The following is a 13,465-nucleotide window of genomic DNA, read 5'->3' as shown; positions in this document are numbered from 1 at the left end:
ATGGGTGAAACAAGGCATGGGGGCATAACTACAAATGTCACAAAATAAGTGATGAGAGAAGTATGAATTATCCACCTTAGGATTTTTTACCTTGTTTTACTTTTGAAAATATTTTCAAGTCACATTTTTTATTTCCAAGCTCCCTATGGACTAGCATTAGGTTCTCCAACCTTATTAAACAAGAGTTATTTTTACTAAAATTCAATGATCTGTATTGCAAACTTGAATGTTTATGGAAAATTTGCAAGTAAATTTTTATGTCTTTTAGGAAATGGATCAATTTGCAAACGTACATAAATTTATGGCTTTCAAACTCAATTTACAACATAAAAATAAAGACAAATATACCATATACAACAACACAAGACAACAAAATGATAAAGGAGTTCACCCCTCTTGGGCTACATCTCCTGGTCCAACTTCCAATGTTATACCACTTTCATTAAGTGCTGAAATATGCAATTTTATGGATTTGCAATGCTTAGAATGTAAAAATAGTGTCTCTAAAGGCTTCAGAATACCCAAAAACTACAAGTTGGGCTCTTGTTGGGATCAATTTGGCCAAAAAATAAGAAAGTTATAATCTAGAGAAGTTTTTTTGCTAACTGCTCTACAAACTAGCTCCTCTATCTAACCTTCCTATGAGTTTTGCAGTTCAAGAGGCTGCCAAGCACCATTTTCACGTAACGCTAGTGAGATTCCCATTGTTTCGAGTGCAATTTTGTTGGACCGTTTAAATGCACAATGACCACTATGGCGGAAAAACTGGGCCACACGGGGCCATGTGCCCAGGGGATGGGGCTAACCACTTGCCCCCGTCGACTTAACCCCCAACTTATCGGGCCACGGTTCCACTGAAGCATGTAAACTAGGGTTGGCCCCCATTTTTCCGCACTGGCTCGCTTAGCACCTTATCTCTTTCCACAAACACGGCCTTGTGCTTTTCCATGTGCCTTGGGGTTGAACCAAATCCAAGCTACCCCCTCAACATACTCCAACTCTCGACAGGCTTGGTGCTATGATGAGCTATGTGACCACAGCTTAGGGCCTATCCCTAGCCCCCTTCCCATTACCAAATGTAGTATCGAACTCTGTCCCTGTTGTCTATTATGTGCCAAGTGTTATGACCTTGTGTCGGGGCTAAGCCTTGAGCCCTTGGTTGCTCCACCATGGGTTCTATTGTGTGTATTGACTCGGAGCCAGGGGTTTATCCCTGACCCCATTCCCCAAATGGACTTCGCCGAAAGTTTAAATATAGATTTTTCACTAAGGTTAATAAGAACCACAAGTAGCGCATTGGTAAAGAGTTTCCATGTCTGCTCTGAGGTCATCGATTCGAACCCGATGGAGGTTAGGTTGAACCTTAACAAATTTCGCACTATTCTGGGGTGCCACGTGGTAGGTCGTGATTGGGCCACGTGACACCTAATCATTGGTCCATCAAAACAAAACAACGTCCAATAAAAAATTGACAACCATGAACCAATTAGGTGTAGCCACTTGGTAGCCTGCCATTGGCCCAAGGTACACATTCAAGCTGCTGAATCATCCTACGGACTGCCCAGTCAGTAGTTCTATACTTCAACCTGTAAAAATTTTAGCTGTTTAGGAAAACAATCAAAACACAATATCTGGAGCATACGATATTGATTTTGAATGATTCAAGTTGAATTGGATTCAAGGCGGCTAGATATATATTTGGCACCGGTTTTGAGCACTTTTGAACACTTTACTAAGCCCCTTGATCACTCCTCCCCACTTGAAGCTTTTGGACCACCAAAATACTATTTCCAGTCAACATATAGGTGAGGATACAACTCCCTTACCCTTCCAATATTAATCTATTGTAGCGGCTACAACCACCCTCCAAAATTTTGCCTTATCCTATTTTGGAGCCTCCCTACCAACCTTACACAGCAACTTGCCTTGCTTCATCAATTCCTCAAGCTTCAATGTCTTTCTTGCTCAAAGGCGGCTTGTCGATCATAGTTTGATCTTTTCCCTTCACAGGCTGCTCACCCGAACTTGGTCCAGCTGCAGGCTGAGAAGCTTCCCCTTGAAAATTGTGCATTTGTGCAATCCTCTCTGATAGCCTGTTGGGCTCCAGGATTGCGCAATCCTACCATCCAACCCTCCCAGCAGGATTTGCGCAAATTTTCCTAGTAGCAGGTTGTTCAGCCCAGGATTTGCACAAATATGGGCAATTCAGCTGCTCTGCCCAAAAATTGCGCAAATTTCCTGCGCAGCCAGCCCATCTCCCAGCCAGAAATGCGCATTTTTCTCCAGTAGTTGAGCAGTTGCTTGCATGTTCAGTTGAGTTGACCGGTTCCCTCCAGGATCGAGAAAAACAGACTTGCATGCATAGGCTACTTCTCCCAGGGAAGCATGCAAAGGCATCCCTTGTCTCAGGAATCTATGTTTAGTAGTTGGAGGTTACATGCAAGGAGAAATTCAGAAACCTCCCACCAAGTGTCGTTTCCCCTAGATTTCTGGCATGTGTGTCACAACCTTGATGTTATCAAAAATCATCAACCGGATGTTGCAGAGCTCATTCCTCACATCAACCTTGCAACTCTAACATCGCACATCACATCTAGGATCAGTCAACACATTCAACTCAACTGTTTTGGGGTAAGCCCACTTCTCATGCCTTGTGTTGCATTTCTGTCACTTTTTGGGTTTTCTCTTGTATGAGCACTGTTTGTTTGATTTCATTGAATTCTTGCTATTGTTTACATGTATTCTAGCTTGTTCTAGCTCTGTTTCAGTTTTAGTTGCTATCTCACTACTGTCGCATGCATGAAACTATTTTTCACGGACGTTCGCCCAACCGACGAACTGCCTCACCCACATGCATGTTGATCTGTTTGCCGAATCTTTCATTCATGTTTTGCATGCATTGTTAATCACTTATGCTATCACTTAGTGTCGCCATGCATTCATTGACTTACTTGCTTTTAGTTTCCCATCAGCAAGTCGAGCCAACCTTGGCCCAGGCTTTGCCTTCACCAAGGCTGCATTGCGCAATCTGGGAAAGGAATACTCACCTTCCTCTCCAGATTTTCACATTCCTACCCAACACTAGACTCCAGGACTATTTTGTACATTTATATAGGACAGTGGCTGCTTGGCCCAAGAAATTGCACAAATCTGTCCCTGGGCCAGTAGTCCTTCCCAGCTGGAATTGCGCATTGCGCAATCTCAGCAGTCAATAGCCAGATTGGAGTATGCATTGCGCAGTTCCAATAGTCAGTCAGTCTCCTAGCAACCTGGATTGTGCCTTATGCAGTCTTGGTAGTTGGTCTCCCGACCTCCTGGAAGAAATTGCGTAACCTTCATGATCATTCACCTAGGTATGTTGTAAGTCAGTTCTCATGTTCATTTTTGTTTTCGACTAACAGATTTCTTGCTATGAGTGTTGCCATGTCTCCAGGTATCGTAGGTGTTCATCTGCTTCTCATCAGTACATGAACAATGGTTTCCAAGAGAGCAGAGAAGAAGACACCGTTCAGAGCACGCTTGGGGATGCAGTCGATCAAGTGTCCATGGGCTTTACCTACCCACGAAGAAATCAAGTTGTTAGTGGACAAGGAAATCAAGCAACAACATCACAGCGAGCAACATCATGAACAACAGCTGAAGGAAACATACCAAATGCAGCGAATGCAAGAGGAAGGTTGTTGAAAACATAGAGGCAGAGCAAAGTTGCAAGATCAAGCAAACCCACTGATAATGAAAGAAACTTTGGAGACTCAGTCTATGAAGTGATAACATGACATGAAGATCACGTGAACGCAGAAGATGGAACAAAGAAGGAGCTGCATGTGCTGAAGCAACAACTTAGGAAGAACATGAAGTTGCATAGATAGTCTAATGAGTTGCAGCAGGAAGCTGAAAAACAGTGGGCGCAACATGCACTCACGGATGAAATTGTGCTAGTATGAGTTAAGGATTGATCCCAGCTGCTGACACAGATCAAACATGGTGATCAATGTTTTTGATCGCATGCAATGGATCCAACAATATGCATGTCGTTGAGTGTACACATGCAATCCAGCCCATTCAACACACTCACCAAGGCGAAGACAAGAAGCAAGTCCAATTGGGGCTAAACATGTACTTCAGAAAGTTGATGCACATGACCACCAGCACACACTTGAAGATCATCATGGACACTATGCATCAGTATGTTTCCAGTTCAACCATACCTAAGAAGATCATGCACATGTTAGCATACGAGTTGGATGAAAGGGGTCGAACCAATGCACCGATTGCAACGGAGGCAAGAGTTTGCTTCAACAAGATGTCACCATGAGGTGCATGCACACCATCACGAATGACCAAGATTGGCATCAGCTCACAACCTTCACTATCACAAGCATGTCAAAGAGTTGGTCTCACCACAGTGGACCGACTGTCAGTGATGTCTTGTAGGCTTGCTCAAACCATGTTGTCTCACATGAGTACATGTGCATTGTAGTGTTGAGTCATGTCAAGTGTAAGACGAGTGTCAACATTTGGATGTAATAGTCATAGAGTAGGTGAAGAGTCATGAGGGTAGTTGAACTGTCACAAAGGGGGAATGTCAAGGGTCACCCCACCGTTTACTATAAATAGTCCCTCATAACTCATTGTATGGGCTTTTGGTCAGCCAAGATTCTACTAAAACTATCTTGAAGAAGGCTTGGATAGTATTGTAATGCGCCTTGGCTTCTCCATTGCATGGAGTTAGTACATCTCTTTGGAGGAGCAGGCAGTAATGTTCAGCTGTTGGGGCTAGTAGGTTTACATGGTGTATTATATGATTGTGACTTACACTTCTTTAATAATAACAGCCAACACATTTTCATGCATATGTTGTTATTGTAGTTGGATTGTTCTAATTGCCTTAATGATATATGTTGTACTTACGTACTTGTCTATGAACTGATTTATATGCATTTATATGAATCTTTTTGTTAATGTGTTGCATATGTTGTTAATGTTGTCATTGTCCGTGTCAATTGCTCTGTTGGACATCAGACAACACCTTCTCATGAACCTTGCTATATCAACCATCACACTCATCTCAGGCTGATCCGTGAGTGTTGTTCGTGTTATCTTACCTTGATGTTGTGACTACTACATCCGAGTGGAATGCTCCACTAGAAGTTGTGCATGTCCTTTGTGTTGTGTGTTCCTAGCTAAGTTGGGATTGATCCCTTTCAACCTGGAAGTCACCTTCACCTTCCTCTCCCTTCGAAGTGTTGGAACCTCTCGTACACATTCCTTGACTCTCTGCATCAGTCACAGCCTTGCTACTGATAGACTTATCTTACTTGCCTCTGTGCAACATCGTGGTTAAGGAATTACCTTACGACCAACTGCTAAGACTCCTACACCAAACGGTCCGAGGTCTAATTGGGACTTCTTACCGGGGATATCCCCTTGACATTCTGGCGGGTCCAGCATCGTCAACATTTCTGGTGCTAGAAGGAGGGCTAGATGACAAGCAATGTCCTCTCATCCAGTTTTGAACCTTTGCGTATCTTTCATGGAGTCTTGCATTCTTCTTCCCCCGAGGTGTTTTTCAAATTGTGAAGATGTCTCCATCTCGGGGAAGATTTTCAATCTCTTGTCCACTCACACATATGATGGTGAAGGTGAAGTGGTCTGGCCCGAGCACTTACATAACTTTCTTTCTATGATTTATGAGGAATATGAGTTTACTGACGAATAAGCTGGTTTGCTGCTTGCATACACACTTCACGAATCTCCATTTTATTGGGTGCTTAGCCTATCAGCTGACACCATGCACTCAAGTGAGCACTTCTGTGATCTTATTGAATACATGTTCTATCATTTTGATCCAAACCATCTAGACCGAAAACTGTTATGGCAATGGAAGGCTCCGCATGAATCCATTATTGTTTTTTGGAAGCGCTTCTGTGACTTGTAGTTTCAAGATCCGAGGAGCCAGATGAAGTTAGCTTATCTTTGGGACTAGTTCGAGTATTGTCTTAAGAAATCTCCCTGTCCCAAGAGAAATCTTGATGTCAAACCTCGCTCAACCTTCTTCATTCATGGAACTATGCAATCGCATGTGGGAGAAGGCACTGTCTCGGCAGACTGTTTGCCTCCCTCATATTCAACAGTTCCACCATCGCGCAGTGATGCTGAGGATCATATTCACACATCTATTCATACTTTACACCCTCTTAACATCACTCCACTCAATTTTTGCGCAGAGTTGGTTGTGAGTCCTTCGAGTTCCCATATGCATTCTTTTCTTTGACCTCCATCTTCGCACTCAGGTGTTCCTCTAGATGATGTTGTCTTGTGTTCGTCCATTCCAGACTCTTCACTTGTTGTGAACGAGGAAGAACCCACTAACGGAGTTGGTGTTGCACAACCAACATGTGCTGTCATTCATGAAGAGTATGAGTGGGAGCTTGAACATCAACACTCGACGAAGGATAACTCTCTTCCATCCGAGCACCCTTCGTTCTTTTGTAGCTTCTTTGGTGAACTTTCCATCCATGATTTTTCATGTGTGTCTTCATCCACGAATGCATCCATTGTTGATCACTCACAGGAATCACCAGATGCTAGTCCATCATTCGACAATGGAGAGGATAAGTTATTGATTGAAGATCCACTTGATCCTTCATCTGTCTTTTCCAGAAATATAGAGGATGAGTTCATTCTCTTTTCATCTACCCCTCTTTTTGATTCATCTAATCATGAGGATGTTGAAGAATTCATTGATTTTTCTGATCGTGGCGGTCGTGATCCATTTGCTTCCATTTTTTATCATGGTCATGAATCTATCGCAGTTTATATTTCGAACCACCGGTTTATGATGATCTACCTGATGATGAAGTTGAGACACCCAAGATTGTCTAGGCACTTTAGCTCGACCTGATGGTTATGTCAGACCCTCGCTCCCTTGGGGTCAATATCATTTCCGATCATGAAACTGTTCAATCACCCAAGGCTCCTCATCACTCGTTTGTATGCATTGAAGATCCATCTCACACACAAATCACACTTCCTCCACTCAAACTGGATGATCCCATTTCTCATGCATTAGAGGAGTCTTACATTGCAAACACTTGTTTGTGACGCAAGTTATATTTGTTTCTTTCATTTGCTTGCATGTCTCAATAAAGAGTGTGTTTTTGCTTCAAAATTGCACGTAGTGTCACACAACACCATGATAAGTCCACAGACTGTCCGTCATGCACGTGCACTCACTTATGTCCTGTGGGCACTTTGAAACATGAAGTGTGGCTGTCTTCACTGTTATATCTTTCTTGTATATTGGTCTGCACAACTGGGTTACTCGCGGACCAAGCCTTCACCCACATGGGTCTACCAATGTGTCGGTGGCTACATTGGAAGTATCACTTCACATGATTAGGCCCATGCACCGTTAGTGTAGGAGTAGGAGTAGTGTTTGCTTTCAGTTGTTTGCTTGCACGATTATTTTCTTTCATGCTTTGTTTTCTTGTTGGTTTGCTTACTTTGCTCTCATTTTTTCTTCTGCTTTTGCTTGGATTTGTTGATTATTTCATTCATTTGTTTCATTCGTAGGCTAGTTCGCATGAAACCATGTGTGTGATTCGTGAAACAAGCAGGGTAAAGTACAAGGGGGCTTGTACAGCTACCACTACTTGGTTATTTGTCATCTTGCCTCTGTATGTTGAACTTGTTACTCTTAGTCCATGATATGTCGAAGGAAAATACGTACTCTTCGAAGTGAACCTTGGTGTAAACACAACGCTTGTGCGCTAACAGGTGTCACCTTCTCTAGTCGATTGTTTTTGGGTTAACCCTTGTCATCTCAGTCAAGTAGAGTAAGTTGAGGGTGAAAAATTTAATAGGCATGTCAGAGATATAATAAACTACTTCTCTACTGGAACAACCTCCTTTGCTCTTAATAAGTCGAGATCCCTCTTCCACCTATGAATGAATAAGTTCTATGCACAGTGAAAATGAAAAATGAAAAAAATGAAAATTCAAAAAAATCAAAATGAAAAATGAATAAGGAAAAAGAAGAGAAAGGCTTCCTACACAGGGAGGTGATGCAAGTAACTCGTCGGGACACTGACTAGGCTCGCTGGTAGTGGATCCATGATTGTGTTCCTATGTGACTCCACCGGGGTACTGTCCAGGCCTGTTGGTAGTGGAGCAACACCATAGATGAAACTAAGACTCTGACGACTATATTGCTTGTGCACCTATATACCCCTCAACCCCATTTGAAACAACTGTGTTTCCTTGGCTTGGAATGTGTGTCAATAGACCAAGAGTCTGGCAGATGCTACATATTACATCAAGCTAGTGTGAAGCCAATATGAGCTGAGAACTGAACAATACTTTCGTAGGTGTTAGACTCATTTTTCATGAACAAGGTCCATTCAGAGAGATGGAGTTCTACTAATGTGTCGCCAAATGTCATAGTGGCTACAACCACCCTCCAAAATTTTTCCTTAGCCTGTTTTGGAGCTTCCCTACCAACCTTATACACCAACTTGTCTTGCTTCGTTAAGTCCTCAAGCTTCAGTGTCTTTCTTGCTCAAAGACGGCCTGTCTATCACAGTTTGATCTTTTCCCTTCACAAGTTGCTCACCCAGACTTGGTCCAGCTGCAGGCAGAGCAACTTCCCCTTGAAAATTACCCATCTTTGGAGGGAAACCAGGCTTCCCTCTAGAAATTGTGCAATCCTCTTTGACTACTTGCTGAGCTCTAAGATTGCATAATCTTGGTAGCCAACCCTCCCAGCAGGATTTGCACAAATTTTCCCAGCAGCAGATTGTTCAGCCTAGGATTTTCACAAATCTGGGCAACAGTCAGCTACTTTGCTCAGAAATTGCGCAAATCTCCTAGGCAGCTAACCCATCTCCCAGCCAGAAATGCACATTTTTCTCTAGCAGTCAAGCAGTCGCTTGCATGTGTAGCTGAGTTGACTTGTTCCCTCTTGGACCGAGAAAAACAGAATTGCAAGCATAGGCTAATTCTCCCAAGGCATCATGCAAAGGAATCCCTTGTCTCAGGGATCTATGTCTAGCAGTTGGAGGTTACATGCAAGGAGAAATTCAAAAACATCCCACCAAGTGTCGCTTCCCCTAGATTTTTGGCATGCGTGTCACAACCTCGATGTTATCAAAAATCATTAGTCGGATGTTGCAAAGCTCATTCCTCACATCAACCTTGCAACTTTGACATCCCACATCACATCTAGGTGCAATCGGCACATTCAACTCAGTTGTTTTGGGGTAAGCACGCTTCCCATGCCTTGTGTTGCATTTCTGTTGCTTTTTGGGTTTTTGCTTGTTTGAGTATTGTTTGGTTGATTTCTTTGAACGATTTCTATCGTTTACATGTATTCTAGCTTGTTCTAGCTCTGTTTCAGTTTTCGTTGCTATCTCAATGCTGTCGCATGCATGAAAATGTTTTGCACATATGTTCGCCCAATCAGTGAACTGCCTCACCCACATGCATGTTTATCTGTTTGCCGAATCTTTCATTCATGTTTTGCATGCACTGTTAATCACTTCTGCTATCACTTAGTGTCGTCATGCATTTATTGTCTTACTTGCTTTTAGTTTTCTGTTGGCAACTCGGGGCAACCTAGGCCTGAGGTCTGCCTTCACCAAGGCTGCATTGCATAATCTGGGAAAGGAAGACTCACCTTCCTCTCCAGATTTGCACATTCCTACCCAGCACTGGACTCCAGGATTGTTTTGTGCATTTTTGGAGGACAGTGGCTACTTGGCCCAAAACATTGCGCAAATCTGTCCCTGGGCCAATAATCCTTCCCAACTGGAATTGCACATTGCGCAATCCCAGTAGTCAGCAGCCAGAATGGAATGTACATTGCGTAGTTCTAGAATTCAGTCAGTCTCCCAGTAGCCTGGACTGTGCCTTGTATAGTCTTGGCAGCCGGTCTCCCGATCTCCCGGCTGAAATTGCGCAACCTTCATGATCATTCACCCAGGCATGTTGCAATTCAGTTCTCATGTTCATTTTGGATTTCGACTGACAGATTTCTTGCTATGAGTGTTTCCATGTCTCCAGGTATCACAGGTTTTCATCTACCTCTCAGCAGTATAGGTACAATGGTTTCCAAGAGAGCTAATATGAAGACACTATTCTGAGCATGCTTGGGGATGCAGTCGATCAAGTGTCCATGGGATTACCTACCTGTTATCACTCAGGTTGTTCCCCAAAGTTGTAAGAAAGGGAATACGGCCGAGGTAACCACAGACCAATCTTTTAGATACAGCTTCTAGCCAATCTGCATCCACAAAGGGCTCTCTCTTTATGATTTAGCTTTGTTTTGATATGCGTTAGGCTAGTTATGAAGTTCAAGGGTTTTGTTTTAGGTTTGGATGGTGGAATTCAATAGAACAATGAGGCAAATTGAATAGTTCAGTCCATTGGGCATGATAGAGTCAAAGAAGTATGGCTTTCTGGATTCGGTTTCTTAACAGAGGATGGTATCACAGAGCAAGGTAGTCAAACATGGAGAAAATATAGGCTAGAATCAGATGGCATGAACTCATGGGATGAAGGGAAATTAAGGATCGTTCAACATATTGCAAGAGAGAAAATGGATGATTACTGGTAAGGAGCAGTTAAGAATTCCTTAGCAAATAGTCAATATGCAAGAACCAGGAAGCAGGAGCAATTAAGAATTCATTTCTTATATTAATTTTGAAAAAAACATAGAGAATAATAAAGATTGAAGACAGAGTGCAGTTTGAGCAAATTCTGAATTAATCCTTTTCTTTACCATTCAGATTATGAAACACAAATGATATAGTAAACAAGAAAACTGTAAAACATGAGATATAGTGGACTTGTTGATCCAGAGTTTGATTCTAGAATTTTGTGACAAGTCTTCTGCATCAATTCCTCATCCAGTAGGGCAGACAACAAATGGTTCCAACAGCTTTTTACTCCAAAAAATTTCAGTATTACAGTAAAAAACTATGAATACCCACCAACCCCAAATACTTCGTTTGGGGGGTATTTATACAAAATATCTTACAAAATATCTGATGGATATAATATTTAGTGATGACTAATCCATTTTGTTTACAAAAGATAGAGACAAATAGTCTCGAAAGTAGGAAAAGATAAATTGATGTCGTGCTGGCTGCTCTGTGTTTGTCGGATGTGCTGGATGCAGGCTCTGTGAGTCGGTTTACAGCTGTCTTCCACTAATATTCTGTGCTAGCTACTCCGTCTTTGTCGGACATTCTTTGACTCTGATCAGATACGCTTCTACCTGCTTGAACTTATCTCTGTTTATCTTATCATGGAAAAATAGCCCGAAGTGTACGTTTTACTTAAGAGAAATTTACAAAATCCCCAACATGTCTTCCCACCATTGTTGCTCTAGAAATTTATGCTTCTGAAGCTTCCTTAGGGTTTCATCAACTTCTGTAAATCTGAAAAAATTAGACTGGAGCTGAAACAGATGTTTTACCTCATGCTCAATATAAAACAAGTTCTCTAAGTTATCATAGAGACTTTGGCCTGTGGGGAGTGCTTTTACTCCTGAAGCACTTGTTGATGAACTAACTTGATCTACAGCATATTTGTTCAATTTGTGTACATATTCTATGTGCTTCATTAATCGATCATTATTTCCTAAGAGACTTGGTAGCCCTTTATCTTGCAAAACTGCAAACCTTTCCATGAAAGGATTAATTTCTACTTGCATATCCTGGCATCTTCTTTCCAAATTCTGCATTAAAGTTCTCTTGGTTAGCACTCTTTTGATTTCCAAAATTGTGCTTGTCTTGTCTGGGATGCCGAGTTGTTCCAGTTGTTCTCTATTTCTGTTATTCCAAAAATGTATGAGCTAGTTGGCTTGATCAGACATTTGTCCTAGTAAAGCTCTTGATTTTTGAATTTCTCCATGTGTTGCATTCACTAAGTCAATTTGCTCATAAATAGTTTGGATAGATGGCGAAACATTACTTTGGGATTGATTGATGTTGGTCCAAAGAATTCCTTTGATTTCTTCTAGAGGCTTATCCATAGTGAGATCCTTCTCTAATGTTCTCACTTTATTCTCTAATGCTTTAACCTCTTTCATTTTCTCTGGCACACTTATTTTGGATTTATCATAACTCTTTTCTACTTTTTCCAATTTTTCCTTTACTTGTTTCAGCTCTGACACTTGGAGTCTCAATTCTTCCATGGCCTTTATTAATTCTTCTGTGCTCATATTAGTACTGCTGCCTGGTGCTGCTCTTGCTGATGATGTACCTGTGATTACCTCTGTTGCGATTGCTGGGACATTTGGGGCCAATGCTGATCCAACTGTTGAGGGGACTGCAGTTGTGACTGCAGGGATTACCTCAGGTGGCTGGGAGGTCGACTCTCCCTGCTTCTCTTTTAATGCTTTTTCCAGTGCCTGCTCTATATCAGTTAATCTTTCATTAAGTTTCATGAGCAGGTCCATCATGTCTTCCTCTGATTTCTGCTCTATGATTTCTACAGTCTGAGGGTGCCTTGAAGGAGGTAGCTTCAGCTGTTTCCTCAGGGCAGCAATGTCCTCTTCCTTCTTCTTGATTAGTGCCTTTATGCCTTTAGTATCTTTGGGGTCATGTCCCAGTTCCATGATGATCTCTTCTAAGGATTTGATTCTGTTATCTTTGGCCAGAGAAGAGGCTTTCTCCCAATGCAACTGAGTTTTTGTGTTGTCTAAGGAACTTTGTAACAACATTGCTTTTGCCAGTTAGTGTGGAATAAACCATTTCCCCAGTCTGTTTGTGAAGTTCAATTTGGTCCAGTGGATGAATGTCTTTGGCTAGGACCTCCAAGTTTGTTCTGATGTAATCTGCTGCCGAGTGGGGTTGTTGTACCTTTGGCTTAAAATAACTCATTAACATTTTGCCTTCTTTAATGTCATAAGTAGACATCAATCTTTGCTGGGTTGAGGGGGCCATTTTCAAGTATTGATTATAGATCTCAATTCTCACAGGATCATTCTTGGCCTTTATCTCTGTGAAATTTTTCTTGATGTCTGAGGCCTGTTTGCTTTGTGGCCTAGTGGATGACACCTCTACACTGTGCTACCTTTCTAGCTCCTACTTATGGGATCTAGTTGATGTTTCTATCACTGGGGAAGTCTGCTGGCTGACTACCCTCTCACCTCCTAGACTGTCTGTCGTTTCTTCAATAATTTCTTCCTCTGACAGAGGGTTCAGTCTTTTTCTCTTTGCTCCTGGTTGCTCAGCAGGTCCACTGATAGGTGTGGCCTCTTCTCTGTCTATCTTCTTGCTTCTTTCCTCATTTAGAGGAGTTTGCAGTGCTGGAATTTCTGGTGCTCTAGTTTGGGCTGGAGGAATTTGCCCCTGATTCTGTTCTTCTGATGTTGCTGGTTGATCTGTCATTATAGGATACTCTGTGGTATCTACCTCTTTACCCTTTGAAGTCCCAGTGACTGATCAGTTCAACATAT

This window comes from Pinus tabuliformis, chromosome 3_2 (genome assembly GCF_031772625.1).
Source record: "Pinus tabuliformis cultivar Carrire ecotype Pingquan chromosome 3_2, CPIR1, whole genome shotgun sequence".
Classification (NCBI taxonomy): domain Eukaryota; kingdom Viridiplantae; phylum Streptophyta; class Pinopsida; order Pinales; family Pinaceae; genus Pinus; species Pinus tabuliformis.
Note: the sequence above shows the minus strand (reverse complement) of the source record.